Source organism: Euphorbia lathyris, chromosome 6 (genome assembly GCF_963576675.1).
Source record: "Euphorbia lathyris chromosome 6, ddEupLath1.1, whole genome shotgun sequence".
Taxonomy (NCBI): domain Eukaryota; kingdom Viridiplantae; phylum Streptophyta; class Magnoliopsida; order Malpighiales; family Euphorbiaceae; genus Euphorbia; species Euphorbia lathyris.
This window is the reverse complement of record NC_088915.1, coordinates 7,923,581-7,937,349: the sequence shown is the minus strand read 5'-3', so window position 1 is coordinate 7,937,349 and position 13,769 is coordinate 7,923,581. Positions and strand designations below refer to the sequence as shown.

The 13,769-nt window shown below is 38.4% G+C and overlaps 1 pseudogene; it reads right to left on the bottom strand.

Moving 5' to 3' along the window:
* Nucleotides 1–4,786: 4,786 nt before the first annotated feature.
* Nucleotides 4,787–13,489, bottom strand: LOC136233596 (NADH-ubiquinone oxidoreductase chain 4-like; annotated as a pseudogene).
* Nucleotides 13,490–13,769: the final 280 nt, after the last annotated feature.

Here is a 13,769-nt window from a genome sequence, read left to right as displayed (position 1 = left end):
AGGAAAAGCGAGTGTCCCTTCTAGGGTGTTTTGGATCCCTTTTTTGCTTGGTCCTGGCTCTCTTTTTTGCACCCGGTGTTCCTCTATCTTGGGTGCTGGGTTGTTGTTGTGAGTATCGTGTTGATTCCTTAAAATCAGTCCAGAAGTTCCTTTTGTGCCATTTTTTCCATGCATAATTTCAGTCCAGAAATTCCTTTTGTGCCATTTTTTCCATGCATAATTGGCAGTTGTTAGTAGTTGTTGGCTAATAGTTATGCCCTTCATTTTAGTGAAACTTGCACATTCGATTGTTTTTTCTGCCCGACTTCTTTAGTTGATGTCCTTTTGGTTTAATATATCATTTTCTCCCTAAACTTGTCTAAAAAGTTTGATTGACTCCCTCAACTTTCAAAGTATTCCGATAGTCCCCTCAACTTGCATAAAATGTTCAGTTAGCTTTCTGAACTTACGTAAAATGTAATCGATTGATCACTTGGTTGTTAAAAAACGAGTTAAATGCGGAAGATGTATTACACGCATCTTAGAATGTTATTACATAATTAAAAAATAGATTAAAAATGAAATTATTTGTTCAAATATAAAACTTATCTTCTCTAATATTAGAACTGCATATCCTGATCTTGGTCTTTTTTTTAAGACACATGCAATCATTCTTCCGCATTTAACTCATTTTTTTTTTTGCAATCGAATGATCAATTGATTACATTTTACGCAAGTTTAGAAGGCTAACTGAACATTTTATGTAAGTTGAAGGAGCTATCAGAACACTTTGAAAGTTCACGGGGCCAATCAAACTTTTTGGACAGGGGGCAAATGATGTATTAAGCCTATTACTTGAAACCCAGGGTCACTCCCTTCTCCGGTCCCTTTTTTTTCTAGGACTGCTCGCTCGCAACCATCATATCTCGCAGCTATACCTCGCTTTCGCCTTAAGCGGGGTTTAGGCATTATTGTGCCATATCTCACGACTATACCTCCTTAAGCAGGGGTTTAGGCATTACTGGCATGTATAAGCAGGGGTTTAGGCATTATTGGCATGTATAATAAATTCAACAAAGGATATTACTTTTAGGAGTTGTGATATTCTGGAACACAATCATGAAGGGTTTCTTCTGACATCCTAGCGTCTTGTTGTTTGAACGAGAAAGAGAAAGGTAAAGTAAGTGTATGAGAATACATACGTTTGCTTTGAGGTATACACGATAGGTATGATTTTAGCTTAATACATCATCACCAACTTTCTGAACTTGTTCATAATAGTAGTTTGGCTCCCTAAATTTTACAAGTCACCAGCACCTTGAGCTTGATTATTTCGTATCACCAACTCTTTGAACTTGTCAATAAAAGAAGATTAGCTTCCTGAATTTTATAAATGTCTCACCAACTTCCTAAACTTGCTTATTCGATAATAACTCAATACAAAAGCCATAATATTAACTCTAAATCCTCATTAATTTGATCTCTCAAACCTACAACACTAACTCTTATAATAGGTTGAAAGGTAGGAGAAGAGAAAAATTACCTCTCCAATAGATGAAAATGTATTTTTAGAATTTAGATTTAATAGGTTTTTGCATTAAGTTGTTATAAAATAAGCAAGTTTAGGGAGTTACTGAGACACTTATAAAGTTAAAGGAGCTAATCTACTTTTATGAATAAGTTCAAGGAGTTAGTGATACGAAATAATCAAGTTCAAGAAGTTGGTGAGACACTTGTAAAATTTAGGGAGCCAATCTACTATTATGGACAAGTTTAGGGAACTGGTGATGTATTAGTCCTATGATTTTTTTTACGAGAGATTGATGGGTTAGGAAACTCATGAAGTATTAGTCCTATGATTTTTGATGATAGATTGATCGGTTAAGATGTATAGAGTACATTGCCATACTTCACCTAATTTACTGTGTTTAATGACTTTAATAACACTTCAAAAATTTAGAGTGTTGCTATTTACCGCACCCATTTTACTAGTTACCGATCTTATATTGACAATTTTGCTCTTGTCATATATTTCGTTTAAAAACTGAGAATTGTTTCTCTCTTTCAATCAAAACTGAAATTCTAAAAATAATTAATGAGTTTGAACTCGAGAACCCCGGAAATGAACGATTTTGAGGACGAAGTAAATTTTTTTTTGTACAAAATTACGTTTTTTCCCTTAGCGCTCGGGAAAACCACCTGGCCATTGGACATGCGGTCGACGGTTTTCTCGATCGCTTGGCCAATGGCCAGACATTATTTTTGACCGCCTGAGCATATGGACATGCCAACTTGTAAAATTATCCGATTATTTGACTTTTACTCGTTTTAAGTGAACTTTTAACAATTATTATGATTTTCATTTATGTTCAGGTGCTATTAGAAGATTATGGTGGTGACGGCATTGATTACAGTAGCCGTTTCATTAGTAACATGATTTTTCAGACAAGTTCAGAAGCGATTGAGTGTGCCAAAAAAGTTGTCATTTAACATGGTTTCGAGCTGATTATTGCTTCGCATAAACATAGGAGAAAGCAGAAGCTTTTGAGATGTTCTCGTGGTGAACGGTACACATGAGTTTTGAATAGTTTGGATGAGGCTTTATGAAGGAAAACCAAGACAAAAGGGTGGAAGTGTAAATTCCACCTAAAAGTCGTACAATTGCAAGGCTATACCAGTTGGGGGATCATGGTTTCACAAGGGATTAAGATATACACAACCATCCATTGGTTGTTAATCTAAAGGGATATTAATAGATGAGCGGACTTAGTCCCGTGTCCAAAAAAATTGTGCGTGACATGAGTTCGGCTTAAGCAAAGTCATGTGCTATTTTGGCGGCACTTCAGGAAAAGCATCCAACGGACAACCCAACTAGAAAACATGTGTATAACTACAAAGATCGGTTGAGGATGATTGGTTTTGAGGGTAGAGACGTGGTGAGTCAATTTTTCCATTTAGCTATCAAGAACAAGTATGCGCATTGGCCGATTACCGAGCTGGATACCGGTGTGTTGACGCATATGTTTATGGCACATCCAGAGTCGGTGGAATTACTCTGAACCTACCACTAGTACATTGACATGGATTCAACATACAAAAAGAATAAGTACAAGATATCATTTTCCAAAATTGTTGGGATGCTCCATGTAACAACAACTTCAAGATAGCTTATGCAATTATGAAAGGTGAAACGGAATCAAGATATCATTGGGTGATGGAAAGGCTGAGAAATTTGATTGGGTTTGATATGAACCCGATGGATATTGTCATTGATCGGGAGTTGGGTTTGATGAGGCCAATTAGGGAGATTTCCCCACAAACACCTCACTTGCTATGTACTTGGAATATCAACAAGGATGTAAAAGATAAGATGTACATAATAATGGGAAAAGATAAGGATTATGCATAATTATTCAAGAACGGAAAGTGGAAAAAAATTATGGAAGCCCCAAATAATGAGGAATATGAGAAAAATGTGATGCGAATAAGGGATACAATAAAACGGTATCCTCAAATTGTCTCTTATGTTGAGGGGAAGTTGTTAGTTCACAAGGAGAAGTTCGTTGTTGCATGGACGAAGAATATCCTACACTTTGGCAACAGAACTACATGTAGCGTGAAGAGTGAACACTCCCAATTAAAGCAATGACTTAACTCCTCCACTGGAGCCCTCGACACAGTTTGGATGAAGGTTCACAAGGAAATTGAGTTTCAATTAACTACGATCAGGTATACATTTATTAGTATACATTTTGTATGTTAGTATATATTTTGACTTATTATTTATTCTTATCAGATATTATTTTGAGGAGTCAAGACACCATAGATGAGTCTTTTACTTTGGATTTCCATTCAACTATTTGACGTGTAAAGTTTCTCACTATTGTATGAAGTTGCTTAGTAAAGAGTATGAGCGCATGAAAGGTTTGAGTGTTGAAGTGTATGAACGTTGTGGTTGTATGTTGAGAATCACTCATCGACTTCCTTGTAGATGCGAGATTAGAAAAGCAGTAGATTCTGCTAATCCAATCAGTGTTGAACGTATCCACACATTTTGGAAGACACTTATCATTGGTCATGTTGACACTTCTGATAACGTCAGATATGATGATGGGTCGGAGGATCACCAGTACTTTCACTCTCTAGTTGAGGAGGTCGACAAAAGCGACAAAACATTTGTGCAGAACCTATCTCTTTTTATTCACGATTAACTTCACCGGGACCAAGCAAATTACAGTGAACCGGATGTGAAAACCATAATACGAGGACGATCAAAGGGGAGTACATCAATCAAACATCTGCCGAGTGTGTGGGAGCACCGTGAGAGGGGTGGTGGACATGCTCGGTCGTCCAGTTTATCTCGGAGTTGTGGGCGTAGCTCTTCTTCGTCCGTCTAGAATGTTGCTACAATTGGTAATATTAATTCAGTAATACACATTTACGAATAGTTTAACAATATTAACTTCAATATATTATTAATACTACAGATGGTAGCACAACTGATATTTCAGATTACTACCATGCCGATAAAATCCTGGGAATAATTAAGCTATTTGTTGAAGGATATCTCGATGTGGTAGGTGATGTTAATTGCGGGTTCCGTGTTGTGGCGGATCGTATATTTGGCGACCAAAATAGTTGAGTAAGAGCGTGTATTGCATATGAAATTCTTGCTAACCGTATAATATACGAGCCAATTTACTTTGACGAGCTCCTCACGAGCCGCGTGCTCCTCCTCAACAGCCCTAATGTGCTGTCTCGCCTGCTCAATAGGCCTCTGCTGCCTCGGCTGCCTCTGTGCCTCCTGCTACCTCAGTGCCTCTCTGTCCCTCCGAACAGAGGCAGTGACACCACACCTGATCGTGTCCCGCTGTCCGGAACTCCCACCTATCTCAAAACTCTGAAAAATGACAAACCAATCAAATAATGTCACTTGTTATTTACAATAATCATTTCCGTTATTATTTACTCTAATTATTTCTGTTATTATTTACTCTAATTCGATTATTATTTACTCTAATTGAGTTACGTTCTTATTTACTATCAATTTTAATACTTCGACAAATAACTTTACACTAATATTCTAATTATTTACACTAATTGACGTTAATTAATAAAAAAAATAAATACAAATTTAACGTAAAAACAATAATCAGATGGTTCAGTAACTCGATAAAGGCATTTTTTCAATTTCGCCCCCCTATAGAGAGGCGTACAGAAAAAACGACCCCTTTTTAAAATTTTGGGGCATTTTTTGTGACCGCATGCCCTTTGGCCAGATGGAAACTCGAACCGCCTGCCTACGAGTCCCGTCTCGTGTTTTCGAACCAAAAACTTGAAAAAAAGTACCCTGCCATGAATCGGTCATTTCAAGCCATTCGAGACCAAGCTATAACAAGTTAGAAACATTACGTAGAATAATACCCACACCAAAACTAGAGAAGATCTGAAAATTAGTTAAGTCTACATTGCATTCACTTGTCCTTCTACTGGTTTTCTCTAGCAATTCTGCCTCTACTCACTGTTCTGATCCACAGTCAGCCCAGATTCAATATTGGTCATTTGCCATTATTGCCAATCATGTAAAAATTGCATTAAACTTCTTATACCGTTGTTGGGATTCCGATACAACTTCGACCAAAGCTGAGAATTCCAGCGAATAGAAGATGCTCAGCTCCGCACAATATAGGGATTAGCACGCTTTCTGGAAGAACATAGAATAGTAGAGGATCCAGCATGCGGAACACGACGATCATTAGAAATTCACGAATTAGAGATGTTGTAATATACTCTTTCCCATAACTTCTCATACCAGACCAACCCACTGAAATGCAAATAGGGATCAGAAATGTGGTCAATGTCACGAAGAATAAAGAGATACCCTATACCCAAATAGAAATTGATGTTCTCATAAGGAAGCCATCGAAGGCTTTCCATAAATTGAGATTTGGCCGTAGAATGTGATAACAACCCAAATTATTCTTGAATAAAGAATAAGGGAAAATTAATAGAAATAATGGCAAACCATTATTCCTTCTAAAAGAGATATTTATACATGATTAATGTGGAATTAATGATAATTAATGCAGGGGAGAATATGCAAATAATGAGGAAAAGGAAGGAGTCTATAGTATTATGCCACGCCACGTGGACCATGGCGAGATACGCCATAACGAGATACGCCCGATGAGAGCGAGTAGCGGAGACCCGCCATAGCTCTCAATGAGAGCGTACATACGCCTTGACGGATCAAAGAATACGAAAAGGGATATTCATCTTACTGACAGAATATTATCCCAAGGACCAAAATGGATATTCACATTGAGAACGCCGCAAGAAGAACCGGATGGCGGATCTCCACGGTTCAGCTCAGTGAGATCCGCTGGCGAACCTATGAGGCGAATCTCCTCTTTCACCTGATTCATCACAGTAACGGCTAACCGCCGACTCGGCCATAAAGACCATTAATGAGCTATCAATTAGCTAACCGCCAGGTTAAAGGTAACCAGTAACCGCCAGCTTAAAGGTAACTAGTAACCGCCATTAATGGAGCATTAATGGAGACCTTCTAGTTGCTGAAGGTTACGACTTCCTAGCTATATATAGCCTACATCCCTAGGCTATCAAGGTACACTTTTACTTACCCTTTGTCAATTCAGTTTGCTCTCTTGATCTTCCTTACTGACTTTGGCATCGGAGTGTCCCCGGCCGATCCCAACGGCGCCTCACAGGGACGTGCTCCGATCAAGGATTTTTCTCCGAGTTATCAATTGGTGCGGTGAAGGTGGATCTCTAACAAACAGAAGATCACAAAATCTTGATTGTATAGAGTTTCACAAAGAACAAAACAATGGAGTCAACAGAATAGAAATCACAATCTCAAACTTTGGCTCAATCAGTACAACAAATCTATCCAAAGATATAGTTCTCCATATATTGGTGGGAAAGAGTTTTCTACATTAAATCTGGAATTTTATGATGAAAAAGATAAGTTTCCTCCCCTTTCTTATTCCATTTTTAATTAAAGAAAATTGAGATCCCTCACTCTTATAAAGTGCTATGAATATCATTACATGTTATTATGATAAATCTAATAAACTGTGAAAGATGAAGTTATAAACACAAATCTTTCATTAAATCTTGCATGCTTACTATGCCCTCATATTTTTATGCATGACAAGTGTAATATGATATTATCATTGAATTAGTACAAACGCATGTATAAAACCCGTAATCTTGGGATTTACAAAAAAAAATCATCCATTCAATGTGATTTTGTCATTTGATATTAAAATATCATAAAAGGGCTCATGTAATTACAAATGATTTTGATCTGGTCGGTCTTTTGGATGAACATGCATATAACTATTAGAAGAAATTACAAAAAAATCATATTTGGTTTTTCCTTGTACAATTCACCATCTATATATGACTTTTCTCCTATATAGTACTTTTAATATCAAAAATTCATATTTTTGAATATTGTTTTGTCAAACAGTTATTTCATTCCCTTTTTTACAAGGATGTGTCTATTCATATAAAAAACTATTTATTTGACATTGTTAGAATTCCTGTTACCAACACAAGAGACTTGAAAATATTGAGTCTATTTGTAATTATCCTGTAATTGTCCCTAACTATTAAGGCCATTATGGGCTGACGAATTACCAAATTGGATAAACAAAACTTTCATGTCCTGAGCTAACTACAAAATAGTGCAAGTGTCGGTTTCAGATCAGAACATTAATTTATGCAAAATTCTTAGGATATACATGAGAATTCCTTAAAGATTGGAGGATTGTATATGAAGGTAGGTGAGAGTGGATTTTGAGTAATTTTCCTTACACTCCAAATTGGAGGAGAATCATGGTACATGTATTTTTCTTCCAAAATTACCCTTTCTCTTTTATTTTATTCGTACAAATGAAATGATATAAGAGTAATTTTATATATAACTATATTATTAAATCATCACATACCTTTCTTTAATTACACCTCATTCAAATGAGACTTTAATGATCTCTGAATGCCATTAATGTATGGATGCACAATATTAATTGCAAGTAAATAGCAACTATGTAAGATATCTTACCCAATATAGAATGTCATAACTTTTATGACGTTTAAAATAAATATGTTATCTTGGATATTAATGCGCATTGAAATACAAAAGGACATTATTCTTAAACCATTCTCATTATGGTTATTTATTAAGAATTCATTATGATATTCGTGTGCAGTAGCAATCTTTATGGTTATGACCGTTATACGTGATATTATTATTAAAACAATCACGATTAAAATTCTATTATGAATTTGTTTGACATATAATATTTACTCGGTTTTATCCTTTGACTAAGTTCATTCTAGAGTCAGGGACCAACGTGAAGGAATTATTAAGTTGATTCTAAGATGAACTAAAAATTCCATAAAGAGAATTGCATCATACATGATATTTGCCAACAAGGCAAATGCAAACATTCTTTTGCTATGAAGTATGTTCCATGGATCAAGCCATTGATCCCCAAGGTAAGTGAATATAGTTTTTATGACTTACCACAATCCTTTAATAATGGACAGAGTATGCCCCACTTCTGGAGTTCTTTCAGCGCTAACCCACAGGTATAAGGGAGTTGCTAATACTACAACCAGTGCAAACACTGATGTGAAAAATAAAGCTCAATCCAAAGAAGTGTATATGCAGAGCCACTTCAGAAAAATTCCTTGACTATGTCATTGGCCAAAAAGGAGTTAGAGCAAATCCAGATAAAATAAAAGCCATGCGAGGAAAAAGGTGAAAAGAGCGCCTAAATGAAAGCCCCACTATGGGTGAGAAAGATCCAGAGGTTGAACAGGCGGATCATCGTACTAGAAAGATTGTCAACAAGCATATCAAGGTATAAAACAATTCCTAGCAGAACCACCCTTGATGAGCAGACCAATCTGAAGGGGAGACCTGCATTTGTATCAATCTGTCATGGATAAAGCTATGTGCACCGTGGTTATTCAAGAAGAAGAAGGTCAGCAGTTCTCCATCTATTATGTTAGCAAAATGTTGAAGGATGCAGAGACAAGATATCAGAAGCTAGATAAAATGGCTCCCACGGTTGTGACAACATCCATCCGCGTTAAACCATATCTCCAAGCATAACCTCAACATGATCGAGATCAAGATCAAGAACCGGCTTCACCATCATGATTCAACATTGAACACACGAATGATGAGATTGAAAGGCGAGTGCATGTCGCTCTATATAGACAAGAGAACAATGCAGAAAGGTACGCCATCAAGTTAACATGAATTCGCCATTCACAGCACGGATCCTGGGGTACGAAGCGGACAGAATGTTTAAAGCTTCCAACTTGCCACAATATAAAAGAAAAGATTCAATATAAGCGGGACATTACATATCCCGAACCCAAAGGAGGGGAGCAGGTAACCGTTGGAAGAAACGCCAAAGCGTACTACAGGTTGGCCACCACATTGGTTGGCCACCACACTGAAGCTTGCTGGGAGCTGGCAAACTAGATAGCTTTGTCCAGAATAACAAATAACAAGATGACAAGCAGAAGACAGATCCCAAAAATAAATTCAAAAGTGTCATTAGTGTCATAGCAGATGGACCAGTGTATCAGACACCCGTGGAAAAAGCAAAAATACCCGCTCTGGATAAAACATCCCTCCATTGCTCCTTTTGCAGAAATAGGTCCAATAATCTCTCCACATACAGATGCGTTGACAATTGAAGGATGGGAGATGAAATGAAGCGAGTAATGGTAGACACGGGCAGTTCTTGCAATGTCATCACCATAGGTGCATTCGCCAAACTAAAGGTTGATCTGATCCAAATAGAAACAACCATTGTTGATATCATTGGAGTGACGGGTCACACTATCCAGACCAAGGGCCAGAGGTTGCAGCCCTAATTTTCATCCGTCGTCTGACAATGTACATTCTCACCAGCAAAGGAGGAGTAATGATTAGCGGGAACCAAAAGGTGGCTAAAGAGACTTATACTCGGCGTCACTATCAATCCGCCCACAATCCAAAGAGGACGAAGGTGAGAAATATTAACTTGTCACTACAGCTTTGGGCGACACAGAAACGCTCCTTATTGCTGATGGAAAGCGGGTGCGGATCGCCAAAGGATTAAAACTTGAGATCAAAGAGGATGTTAAAAAAGTTCTCATTGAGTCTGAAAGCATATTTACATAGGAGAATGAGATCCCCACAGGAGTAAGCCCAGATGTGATTACTCATAAGTTAAACATCATTGAGGATGCGGTTCTAGTTGCTCGGAAAAGGCGGAACCATGGGCCTAAAAATCAGTATTTTTACATATTCTTATATGTGCATTAAACTGTTATAGTATCCTACATTTTATAATTTATTCTTTCTCGCCATACTTCTTATATTCATTTGCCTAGCTTTTAGTGCTGATATACGCCCAGTGGCTGGCGAATGAAAAGTTCCACAGGCGGATCAATTACCTCAAAGATAGGACAATTGATCCCATCACGGGCGGATCCCCTTTCCACAAAGATAAGAAGCACAGACCCTCAGGAGCTTTCAAATGAGCTCAACTCTCTCCTCAAAGACAGGAAAAGGATTGACCACCATCAAAAGCGGGTTAAAATCATCTCAAACATGAGATCATTACACCCTCAACTTTCTCCTCACAGATAGGAGAACATTCTCATGGGCGGATCCATCTTTAGATGATCACCATTCGAGAAAGAGTTAAAACATTCCTTGGACGCAAGGACTTTACACTCTCTCATTCCCTTCCCAAAGAAGGGTTCACAAGTCCTACGGGCGGATCGCTTCACCTCAAAGATAGGTAGCAAGTTGATCCCCTAGGCAGCTTTACTTCCTCTAGAAGGAATAGAACGGCTTCTAAACCTTCACAAAGGTTCACACATTGGGGTACGGCTGGCCACCTACCCTAAACAATCGGAGAAATCCTAAACCATATTCTAGAAAATTACTTGCTAAAAGATATAATGAATTAGTAAAATAGTTCTGGAAAGCAAAGGGTTCATCCAACTAATGAAGCCCCGTCTTCATCTCCAACTAATGAAGCCTCGTCTTCATCTCCAAGTAATGAAGCCTCGTCTTCATCTCCAAGTAATGAAGCCTCGTCTTCATCTCCAAGTAATGAAGCCTCGTCTTCATCTCCAAATAATGAAGCCTCGTCTTCATCTCCAAGTAATGAAGCCTCGTCTTCATCTCCAAACAATGAAGCCTCGTCTTCATCCAATCAATGAAGCCTCGTCTTCATCCAATCAATGAAGCCTCGTCTTCATCTCCAAACAATGAAGCCTCATCTTCATCCAATCAATGAAGCCTCGTCTTCATCCAATCAATGAAGCCTCGTCTTCATCCAATCAATGAAGCCTCGTCTTTATCCAAACAATGAAGTCTCGTTTTCATCAAAGTAATGAATCCTCATCTTCATCATAGAAATAACAAAGTCTCGCCTCCACAAAATGCACAAAAGTCCCTAAATGGCTGATCATTCTTACTGATCCCTAAGGGCGGGTCATTCTCCTCAATATGGCAGAACTGAAGAAAATAAGTCCCTAAAGGCGAATCATAATCCTATGGAGTAGGAACAAATGGTCCCATAAAGGGCAGGTTATTCCTTTCTAAAGGAAATATAACTCTCAAGAAGCCCCTAGAGGCTAACAATGGATACGGTTGGCCACCTATCCACGAAGAAGCAAAAACCCCTAAAAGTGCATCACATCCATATATGATCCCACATAGGACGGATCTTGTTCATAAGATCCCGTATAAGGAAGCCCCAAAAGGCGCATCATTTCCATATATGATCCCCCATCTAGGGCGGGTCCACTTTCCTCCAAGATAGAAAAATAAAATACCATTTAGACAGCCCTAAAGAGCTTTTTATACCTTTAGGGGGGGCTTCTGATAACAACCCAAATTATTCTTGAATAAAGAATAAGGGAAAATTAATAGAAATAATGGCAAACCATTATTTCTTCTAAAAGAGATATTTATACATGATTAATATGGAATTAATGATAATTAATGCAGGGGAGAATATGCAAATAATGAGGAAAAGAAAGGAGTCTCTAGCATTATGCCACGCCACATGGACCATGGCGAGATACGCCATAACGAGATACGCCCGATGAGAGCGAGTAGCGGAGACCCGCCATAGCTCTCAATGAGAGCGTACATACGCCTTGACAGATCAAAGAATACGAAAAGGGATATTCATCTTACTGACAGAATATTATCCCAAGGACCAAAAGGGATATTCACCTTGAGAACGCCGCAAGAAGAACCGGATGGCGGATCTCCACGGTTCAGCTCAGTGAGATCCGCTGGCGAACCTATGAGGCGAATCTCCTCTTTCACTTGATTCATCACAGTAACGGCTAACCGCCGACTCGGCCATAAAGACCATTAATGAGCTATCAATTAGCTAACCGCCAGGTTAAAGGTAACCAGTAACCGCCAGCTTAAAGGTAACCAGTAAACGCCATTAATGGAGCATTAATGGAGACCTTCTAGTTGCTGAAGGTTACGACTTCCTAGCTATATATAGCCTACATCCCTAGGCTATCAAGGTACACTTTTACTTACCCTTTGTCAATTCAGTTTGCTCTCTTGATCTTCCTTACTGACTTTGGCATCGGAGTGTCCCCGGCCGATCCCAACGGCGCCTCACAGGGACGTGCTCCGATCAAGGATTTTTCTCCGAGTTATCAGAATGATTGAATTGTATCCGAAGAATAGGGGAATACAAAAAAGTAATAAGAGAGGCACACAAACCAATTAATCGTATCGGGCGTATTCTTGAATTTGGGATGAAAAGAAGAGTAATTCTTCCTAACACGGGACAGAGAATAGGACCACTTAGATCAGAATAGCACTAGAGAACCACTACCGAAACACATAGAAATTCTGAATTCGTTGCTTCACTAAGATCAATAAACCAATCTTTGATTTGCTCCTATTCCGCTTAAGGAGATGGTAACTGAATTGCTTCCCAACATTGCTTCATGTACGAACATCCCACAAAGAGATGTCAATCGTGTTTAACGTTGTTCGCATAAAGAAGGCACCCAATAGGAACATTAACATACTTTCCAATGAGGTGAATTAGAGTAGGCAGTGCCTTAGTAGCAAATATCCAAAGAAAAAACTTTAATTTAGGGGGAAGGACTAAACTTCATAGATTTATCCATCCTTTTCGGCTTTGCACCATGCTAGAAAAGACTCAATAATCTGATACCCAACTTTTGATGAGTATAACCCATCCTTTGAAAAATGCCAAATAAGACTATCATCCCTATCTGAGAAAGGTGCCACCATATTGCAAATGATATTCGCATCCGAACTGTTAAATCGACTCTCGACCTTGCCACGGTCCCACAATCTTGTACCCTGGATAAAAAGGAAACCCACAATATCATTACAATTTGCCTCAGTACCACGTGATGTAACCATCCGATTATAATCGTTAGCAAGCCACATATCCTTCCAAATAGACACCTTATTTTCCCTCCCAATTTTCCACTATAAACCTTGATTGAAGACCTCAATAGAACTCCACACTCTTTACAAAACGATACTAGGGTTAATGTCTTTTGAAGAAAGAAAAGACTCATTAGGGCAGTATTTAGCTTTGAACAAACGATTCACCAAGATGTATGGATTAGATCTGTTCATAGGTTGGGTCAGACTGGGCTCAGTCTGGGCCTAACTGGGCTTAACATGTAATTAGTTTGTCCAAGCCGAAGTCAACCCGTACTAA